The 9483-nt window shown below is 42.8% G+C and overlaps 1 long non-coding RNA gene across 1 annotated transcript; it reads left to right on the top strand.

Moving 5' to 3' along the window:
* Nucleotides 1-6946: 6946 nt before the first annotated feature.
* LOC121040629 (uncharacterized) lies at nucleotides 6947-8670 on the top strand. Its single transcript, XR_005795380.1, has 2 exons — nucleotides 6947-7025; nucleotides 7410-8670. It is a non-coding gene; the product is annotated as an uncharacterized LOC121040629 (long non-coding RNA).
* The last annotated feature ends 813 nt before the right edge of the window (nucleotides 8671-9483 follow it).

The following is a 9483-nucleotide window of genomic DNA, read 5'->3' as shown; positions in this document are numbered from 1 at the left end:
GGTTTCTCCACATCCCAGAACCGTCCTCTCTCTACCCACTATAGACACATTTAGGAGTTCCTGTCAGAGGCCGTGCTAATGAAATGAAATAACACAGGCTTTGTTAGCCAGAGGTCTAGGCGGCCATGGGGAATTTAGTAACATCTCTGAGCCTCTATGCTCTCAGTTGTAAAAGAACTTTTAAGCCTTGCTCTGAAGGGAGGTCATGAGTGTAAAAGAGAAGAAATGAGATCATTATGTAAAAATTTTAGTTAACACTGAGCAATGTATGAGAAGCACAATAAAGAGAATCTAGTATGTCTCATTTATTCCCACTTGTAAATGTTACTTCCCTTCTCCCCCATCTTCATGGCACAGGTCACTAGTGTTTGGAGCGCTTAAACGGTAGTTGGTAATTCTCCCTTAGGGGAAGACAATAATGATGCTGAGTTGGTCTCAGCCACAGTAAACCTTTGCCCAGAGAGAAAAATAAAGTCTGCTAGCAAAAAGCTGGCACCCTCCCTCACCAGCCTTCAGCAAAGACCTGATTCCCATGGGCAAAATGAGTAATTGCTACAGGAAAATAGGCCATGTGCATTTATATAGTGAGAGGTGTTTTATGGGATTAGGTGGGTGATGAAAAAGTAATCACTATAATAATTTTATAACCTAGACATAAAAGAGAAAGAGTTGAGAAAGACCAGTTCTCTTGTTAAATATTTGCCATTTAATGTCTTTTTATCTTCGGGCAAGTCAATATATGTTCTTATAAATCAGCAAGAAGTAGACTCAGATATTTGAGAGGAGGAATGGATTTTAGATGCCATGTGGCACAATCTGCCTTTCACAGAGAGGAATCAACCCAAGACCAGGGAGGACGAGTGAACGTGTCCAAGGTCAGGCACCGCCATTTGTTTTGACTACCTCTAGAGAGATCTCTTGACACACACTGCCTCTCTCTGGCAAGTGAGGTAAGAGTTGCCCAACTGAATTCTGACGCAAGGTCAGCTATAAATGCCGGTGGCAGTCACCTTCTCTTTTATTATTGAGAAAATATTCATCTGAACTTATTATCAGAACACAGAGACTGAGGGAGAAGGAAAATATATTTTTTCGCATGTCAGAAAGCCGGGGCTAAGAGAACATCCACGTTTTGGAGAAAGATGGGATAATAAATTGCCACAAAATACAGACTTCTCATGAGTTGTTTGTGAAATCCTGGCTTCTTGAAAACAAACCAGAGCAGCAGAGAATAAAATCCATAACCGTGTGCTTCTTGTGTGGGTGTGTTGGCCTGAACGTAGATATGATTGCATCACAGAAATGATCCACTGGAAAGAAGAGTGCCCTGTTTCTCAACAAAGGGAGACAAGGAAAGAAACCAACATTTGTTGAGCTCTCCTTGTCCCCGGAAGCATTTGCAAATGGCAGCGTGAGGATTTGAACCAAGATTCAACTAAGTTTTAAACCGGGGTTCTTTCCCAATAAGTCAAAGCAATGTCCCAACTCCAACCTACTCCTGGGATCCTGCCAAGCAAGCTTCTCTTCCAGCAGGGTGATTATAGTTTCCACGGAATTGTGGACAGGGATGGGGGAAAGGCCAGTAGTTCCAACGTGCTTGGCATGAGGGCTGTGTCTACAGGAACTAATCCAGACACAGTAGTCATCACAGTTGATTGATCAGGGAAGTTGATTTTAGTAAACACAAATCTGCAGGCATCCTCATCACACAATAATGTAGAAAGACTAAGCTGATCGGTGAGACTAATAGCTAAGGTCAAACCTTGTTTTGGAACCTCAATGTTTATTAAGATAAGAGAGAGGAGAAGCTTGGCCGAACACGGCTGCCAACAGTTAAGAGGGAGATTCATAGGGAGGGAATTCCCCTTAAAATGACAAACCAAATATTTCAAGACTAAAATTTTGATGACACAATATATGGAGGATAGCCAATTCCCATATTATGAAAGGAATACATTAATAACTCATTCTTTAAAAACAAAACACAGTCCAAACTTTATACCCGAGCCTTCTCCCACCTTGTAGAATCATTGAATTCTAAGTATTCCTGTCCATCTTCCTTCCTCTGAGAAAGAGCATGTGCCTCCGAAAAATACATTCCCTAGGAGTCCAGAAGTGGAGAGGTTTGGGTGCTCACTGTTCAAGGCCACTTAGTGGACCTGAGCCTTAACAAGTTGGAGCTTGTTAATATTCACTGACCATTTACAAGGTGACATTCACCGTTTATAGTACAGGAGACTTGAGACTCTTACTCAACTCCCCTAACCCTCAGCATTTTCTTCTGTGAAACTGGCAATGATAAAGCCTACTTCATAAGCTTAAGCCTGCATATTAGAAGGGATGACATATATAAAGCACTTAGCACATACTCTGACCCACAAAATACAGATTCGTAGGACAATGGTTAGAGTATAGCAGAGCCTAGTGATGCTGAAGGTTGACTCCCATCCTACTGATTCTCTCTCAGGCTTCTAGAACACCTTGACTAAGGCCTTAGACCCTGGATCTTAAGGGAAAGCTAAGTCTCTGCTGGAAAGACTTGATGTACCTTGCATTTTTATTCCGTGTAGGTAGAAATTAATCTCTTCCCCCTGTCTTACATTGTGAGCTGGCCGTTCCCATCTCCTGATCTCTAGCCCCCAGATCTCTTGTGTTAGTTTCCCTCTCATAGTTCCTGCCCAGGTCATATTTCACAGTTCTGTTTTTTTCACAGCTGCTCTAAATTAATTCAAAATTTCCCAGGTTTTCTTTCAGGCCTTATTTTGTCTTCTCCAACACTTCTCTGAAACTGTAAGCTTTGGGTGGCGCAGTCGGTTAGGCGTCCGACTTCAGCCAGGTCACGATCTCGCGGTCCGGGAGTTCGAGCCCCGCGTCAGGCTCTGGGCCGATGGCTCGGAGCCTGGAGCCTGTTTCCGATTCTGTGTCTCCCTCTCTCTCTGCCCCTCCCCCGTTCATGCTCTGTCTCTCTCTGTCCCCAAAAAAATAAATAAACGTTAAAAAAAAAATTAAAAAAAAAAAACCTGTAAGCTTTGTCCCCAAACACTCGGGCTCCACGTTGATTCTTCTATTTTCCACACTTCTTACCCTAAACAATTACATGAGCATAAGTGAGCTTCTAAACATAGGTGGGTGGAAAGTTGGATGGAAAGTTGGGATATGTATGTGTTATTCATTCATTCATTCATTCATTCCTCATACACTACTTATTGAACACTGTCAGTATTTTTTTAAATTTCAGAGGATATGTATATCAATAAAAAATACTTCCTGTCCTCAAGAAACTTAATCTGAAGGAAGTTACACAAACATTTTAGTAAAATATATCATAAAGTTTATAATAAATCAGTGGTTCTCAACATTGGCTGCGCATTAGAATTACCTGGATTCATTAAACAGAGAAGCCTGATCCCAGCCCGGACAGGTGTAATCAAGCTCCCTGAGGAGGGCCTGGGAATTGGTGGATTTGATAGCTTTTCTGGTGACTCCATTGCTCAGCCAGGTTTGAGAATCTCTTGGACAGAGAGAAGCATGGGATGTTTTGAGAACACAAGGAAGAAGCTCTTATCCTACCTGATGAGCTACCAAAGGCTTCCAAGGGGAGACAGCACAGTTCAATCTTAGCAGGGGGGCTGTCCAGCTGAACATACGAGAAAGATCATTTCCAAGCACAAAGGAACAAGGTGAGTTCATAGAACTGCAAATAATTCTGAATAGAGCTTAGAGACTGCTAAAGTATTTGGACTCTATCTGGCAATGAAAGGGGAGCCATTGAAGGACCATAGCAGGGAAATTGTATGATTAGTCTCAGGCACATCTGAAAGGCCAAGACATCAACTGGGGAGGGAATTTTACTTTCATCGTAACTTTACTCCCGCAAGAACTATCTCCCCTTTAATAAAACCTTCAAAACTGTTGGCACCTCCCTTGGTTTCAGACATTACAAACAGGAAACTCTACCCATGAGCTAACCTTTGCCCCATCCTTTCCTGAAACAAAGAACAGCTGTTCTCCCACTTGGATATGCCTGGAGTAAAGGAGGGCCCCTTGGTATTCTCAGCTGACTGCAAATAAATGACTGGGCTTCACACAGATTAGTCACCGGTACATGCAGATGACTGCAGAGTCAAATGCATAAAAACATTTTAGTTTTTAAAAGTGTTTTGTCTCTGATAGGGTGCTGTCACCAATGGGGGGCGGGGCAGGGATCATAGCTGCTAGAGAGGAAATAAAATTCATTCCCTGGAAGAAGAGGGTCTGAACTTTATTAAAAAAATGGAGGCGTAATGATACTTTGAGCGCTCTTCCCTTATTTTCAGTACATCAGCCGGTTCACTCATCAACCAAGCCTTTGGAGTTGCTTTAGCTTTGTTTGTGGTTGTGGATGTTACGTCGTTTTTCGTTTGGGCTTGATTTTTTGCTTTAAATCTAAGATACACTATCAGTTTAATGACAATATTTCAGGGCAGAAGACGAGGAAGAGAAAGGAGAAGGGGAGAGGAAAGAGGAAGAGGATGAAGAAGAAGAGGAAGAGGGGAAAAAAGGAGGGGGGAAGAGAAGGAAAGATTAAATTTGCAGTGTTTTGACTGTACAATACTCTGATTCTAAAAAGGTTGAAATATACGTGTGGGGGCAGGGATGGGGAAAGGGTCGCCCTGTAATAAAAATGCCCAGGAGGAAAACCAAAGATTGTTAAAGGAACTAGGAATTGTACTATCAATGGCTTCCAAAGCTTTGGAAGACAGAGAAATCTGAGGCCCAGAAAGACTGGGAGATTTGCTTCAGGTTCTAGAAGGCGTTACTTGATAATGAAGTCAGAACCAGAAACCTTAATCTCTCAACCTCAACTTTGGTTTGCTTTCCATGGAATACTCCAAAAAATTTCTGAGAAGACAAAAATAGTGGCATGATTTCTCCTCGTATTTATAGCTGAGGAAAGTAGTCAGAGATTAAGAATGCAAATAGGGAAAATATATCATAACTAAGTATAGGCTCGCAAAGCAACAAGCGAAAGACCGTGGCCCTCCATTCTCAGAGCCCTTTTGTTAATTTACTGAATGGCTGTTATCTTGAATCTGTGACACTCGCATATCAAATTGCGTTCAAAATGACTGGTTTTACTCGTTCTTTGGTTCCTAAGGCTAATTATTATATTTAACACCTTTTGATATGCTAAGTGAGGCTAATAAGAGCTGGATTCCTCATGGGTTTATTAGTCATCACCATCATCTCACATATGTAAATTTTTTGCTACTTTCAAAGTGTCAATAAATGATTATATTTGAGCCTTATAAGAACATCATAATGCAGCTTTTACCTTAGTATAAATCTATACTTAATTGGCAGAATGCTGCTGAAACATACGGTATCGGACCACATCGTTTCAACTCCTTCCTGTGTCACTCGCCGGCTATGTAGCCTTGAGTAAGCTCCTCAACCCATTCTGTGCCTCAGTGCCTCATCTGCAATATGTAGCCATAGGAATGGCTGTCACATGCACCTGCTTTGAAAACTGCATAGGGTACGGGCTCAGTCGGTTGAGCCTCTTGACTTCAGCTTAGGTCATTATTTCATGGTCTGTGAGTTCGAGCTCTGCGTCACTGCTGTCAGTGTCTCCTGCTCACGCTCTCTTTCTCAAATATGAATATATATATATATATATATATATGAATTGCATGCAGTCATCCACACAAAGTAAGTCACCTGCTATATTCTAACTATCCTATATTGTTAGCTACACTACCCATTCATAAATGATATATGGCGGGCCTCTAGCAACTCACAATTAACGAATGCTGATTATGTACCAAATATTCTTCTAACAATTTCATAAGTGGTAACTCATTTAATGTTCATAATGACTGTTTGAGGTAGGAACAATTATTACTATCTCTGTTTTACAAATGAGAAAATTGAGACACAGAAAAAAGTCACTTGTCCAAAGTCTCACAGCCGACAGATTGTAAAGCCCACACTCCAGCTCAGTCTGGTTCTAAGCTCTGCTTTGCTGCCTTCTGGGACGGGCTGTGTGAGGCACAGAGGCAGTGAAAAGCACACAGTCCTGCCCTCAGGGAGCTTACTGAAAACCAATGCAGTGTGATGAGCCCTGAGAAAGGCAAGCCCTCTGCACGGTGGTGGCACAGAAGAGAGAGTTCTGAACTCTTCCTGGGAGCTTGGAAAAGTATCCACCAATTCCAGCCCTCCTATTATTCAGACACCAAGCCAAGAATCCCAGTGTTACAAAACCTCACGGTCCTTCCCATGACCCTTGGTACCCTCTGCTGAAAACTCACACCCAGATTCCAGGTCCCTGATCATCTTTATATACCAGCTCAGTCATTTTCATGATAACCTTTCTAACGTCCTAAATTTCCTCTCTGTGGGTTGCCAAGCAAATACATTCTTGGCACTCAGCGAGAACTCCTGTTCAAAATGCCACACATTACAAAGTCGATGATTCAACACACATTTCTTGAGCGCACCCAACCCGTAAGTTGCAGTGCTAGAAATGAATTCACACTCCTTTTATGCTACCATGCCATCTTTCCCGAGAGTGAGACCTGTGTTTCTTCCGTGCCTACTTTCTCATATGTATATTATGATTTCTGCTATTGCAAAACAGGACGTTGTTTAACCAAGTTCTTATGGGAGGAAGCACGGCCCAGCAAGCAGAACAATGATTTGAAAGTCCTGGGTTCTATTTTCAGCTCCAGTGTTGACTGGCTGTGCATTCAGCCCTAGGAAGGTCAAAAGCAGAATGGCCTTGTGTCGATGACTTTTTCTGTATGTACAGCTCTGGATGGAAAACAAATCAGGCATCTGGCTCTCAGCCTTGAAGAGCTATGGTCTTTGGAGAATAGATGTGTAGTCACACTTTGTTTTCCTTTTTAAAGCAAAAGAACAGAACAAACTCTCTGGGGGGGAGAATGCGCTGGCAGAAACTAGAAGAGAGAAACCAAATAACGTTTGAAACAATCTGGGGGTTAAGGGATTGTCTCAACCATTCAGATCAAAGAAGGCTCTTCAGGGTAAGTTGGAGTTGCCTGCCTTTGAAAATGGAAGGGGCTAAGGTGTGAAAGATTTCTCCGAACTTGGACAACAGTAGGAGTCCAGAACGCCGTCTGTAAGGGCAGCAAGAATGCCAGTGGGTAAGTCTTGTGGGCAAACTGGGAAGCACAGGCTTGCTCGAGAGCGGTCTGCTGCTCCCCAGCACCAGCTGCTTGTCATGTGGAGAAGTAGGCCATTGTTGCCTGAATAGCTGAGCCTTTAAGAGAAATTAAACAGAAACTTGTCGTTAAAGCTCTTGGTTTTTAAATGATGGAACCTAGTCAACTTTTAAAGAGGCACTGAGTAGCCAAAGCCAAGCATATCGTATGCGGGCAGTGTGCTTTCCATGTCTCTTCCACCTGCAGAGGGGATGCCTGGACGTGAGGCAGAGAGTTGACATTCAGTATGAACTGCCTTTTCTTTTTATAACTGACACTCCTAACTCTAGTATCATTTCTCATGGTTTAATGTGTTTGGGCTCATTTGGAGCCAACGCTGACAATGGAAGATGGCCGAGCAAACAAAGGTATTGTTGTAAACGTCAAACACAATCAAAGCCAAAGGACGAGAACAAGCCCTAGCATGGGTAAGTATTTATAGGGGAAATTAATTTGTTGTCTGATGGCCATGAACTGGGCAGTAGAGCAAAGTGAGCCTTTTACAAGCGATATTCCATCTCCGTCCGCATTCTAATGGTTGTAAAACTCACCATATGAAGCTAATAATTGGTGCATAAACCTAATACTTTCCATTTTTTTTCTCTTATTTTGTAGGCTTTACGCATTATAAAAAACATGATTAAGTCCTGGCGGTTATACTCCTGGCTGGTTCTTATTTCAGCTTTGGTTCCTCTTGCTCATTCCTCATAAAAATTATTAGTGTGGATTGTGTACATTAAGTCATCTTCAATGGGAAATTAAATGGGGCAATTTCTCTCGTCTAAGTGTTTCCGAAGAGGCCCGATATAGGTGGTGCCAACGAGCCTCACAAAGCTAGGTGGTGGCTTACCTATTGAAGGGGACTCCTGAGAGGTTATGGAGGCATTCCACCCACGTTACCACACTGGCAATCTCTAACCCATCAAGCAAGACTTTAAGGAAGCTGGCACTGAGGATTACTTGGAAGTCATAATCAATTTAGTAAGTGCCCTCATCCTCATTCTCCAATGCCATTAGATGCGTTTCTTCCATAACACAAACCAAAAGAGAGATATGTCAGTGAAACCACTGGGAGAGTTTGATATGTCTTCTGGACTTTATGAGACATAGGAACTGATGTCTGACTCATACTTGAAAACACAGAGGACTGTGGCCTGAACTACTTTTTTCTGGGGTCTACGACCAAGATATATTAGGAGTAATTAGCACTTCCAGAATTTGGTGGGGCAAATAAAGACCCTACTTAAGAAAGGTGGATTGGGTCATCATGGGAAAGATTGTCTGGAAGGGTGACATGACCCCATGAGTGGGGATGTGCCACTAGAAGCCAAGAGAACGAAGAAGACATAACTGGCTAGTCTGAGAAGCCTTAACTACAGTCAGCAGAGCAATTACTGCACGACATCCTATAATGTAGACAAAGGGAGGTATCTTAAAAAAAAAAACAAAACACCTCACCAAATGTCCCACGAGAGCAAAGTCAAACTACATTCAGAGTCCACTACATTCAAAGGATCACAACAGATTTATAATAACACAAGTCGGGGCACCTGGGTGGCTGAGTCAGTTAAGCGATCGACTTCGGCTCAGGTCACGATCTCACAGTTCGTGGTTTCGAGCCCTGCATCGGGCTCTGCGCTGACAGCTCCCAGCCTGGAGCCTGCTTTGGATTCTGTGTCTCCCTCTCTCTCTGCCCACCCCCTCCCCCTTTCTCTCTCCCTCTCTCTGTCTCAAAAATAAACATAAAAATTTATAATAACAGGGGCATCTGGGTGGCTGAGTCGGTTAAGCGACCGACTTCGACTCAGGTCATGATCCCAAGGTTATGGGTTCGAGCCCCACGTCAGGCTCCATGCTGACCGCTCAGAGCCTGGAACCTGCTTCAGTTTCTGTGTCTCCCTCTTTCTCTGCCCCTCTCCTGCTCACGCTCTGTCTCTCTCTCTCTCTCTCTCAAAAATAAATAAAACATTTTTTTAAAAATTATAACATGAGTCAAGTTTACTCCACTTTTCCATCTTCCCCTTGCTTGCCCAACTTTCCCTGTCTCTGGAGAGAAAAGAAACCACAGTCAGGGAAGGGGGCAACAATACAAAGAGAAGGAAGTCAGGAAATCAGCCTGGCCCCTTCTCCTAGTCCCAGATTTCCAACACGAGTGATAACAGAGCTGTGAGAGGAGACGGCTAAGGTTTATATGGATTAGACTTTCTACTGCACCAGATTTTTCACTACCTTAAAAAAAAAGTAGGGCTTGGGGATTTGTTTTGTTTTAATTTATCACCTG

Source organism: Herpailurus yagouaroundi, unplaced genomic scaffold (genome assembly GCF_014898765.1).
Source record: "Herpailurus yagouaroundi ecotype Mexico unplaced genomic scaffold, PumYag 182, whole genome shotgun sequence".
Classification (NCBI taxonomy): Eukaryota; Metazoa; Chordata; class Mammalia; order Carnivora; family Felidae; genus Herpailurus; species Herpailurus yagouaroundi.
The sequence above is the reverse complement of the archived record's forward strand: the minus strand, read 5'-3'. Positions and strand labels throughout refer to the sequence as shown.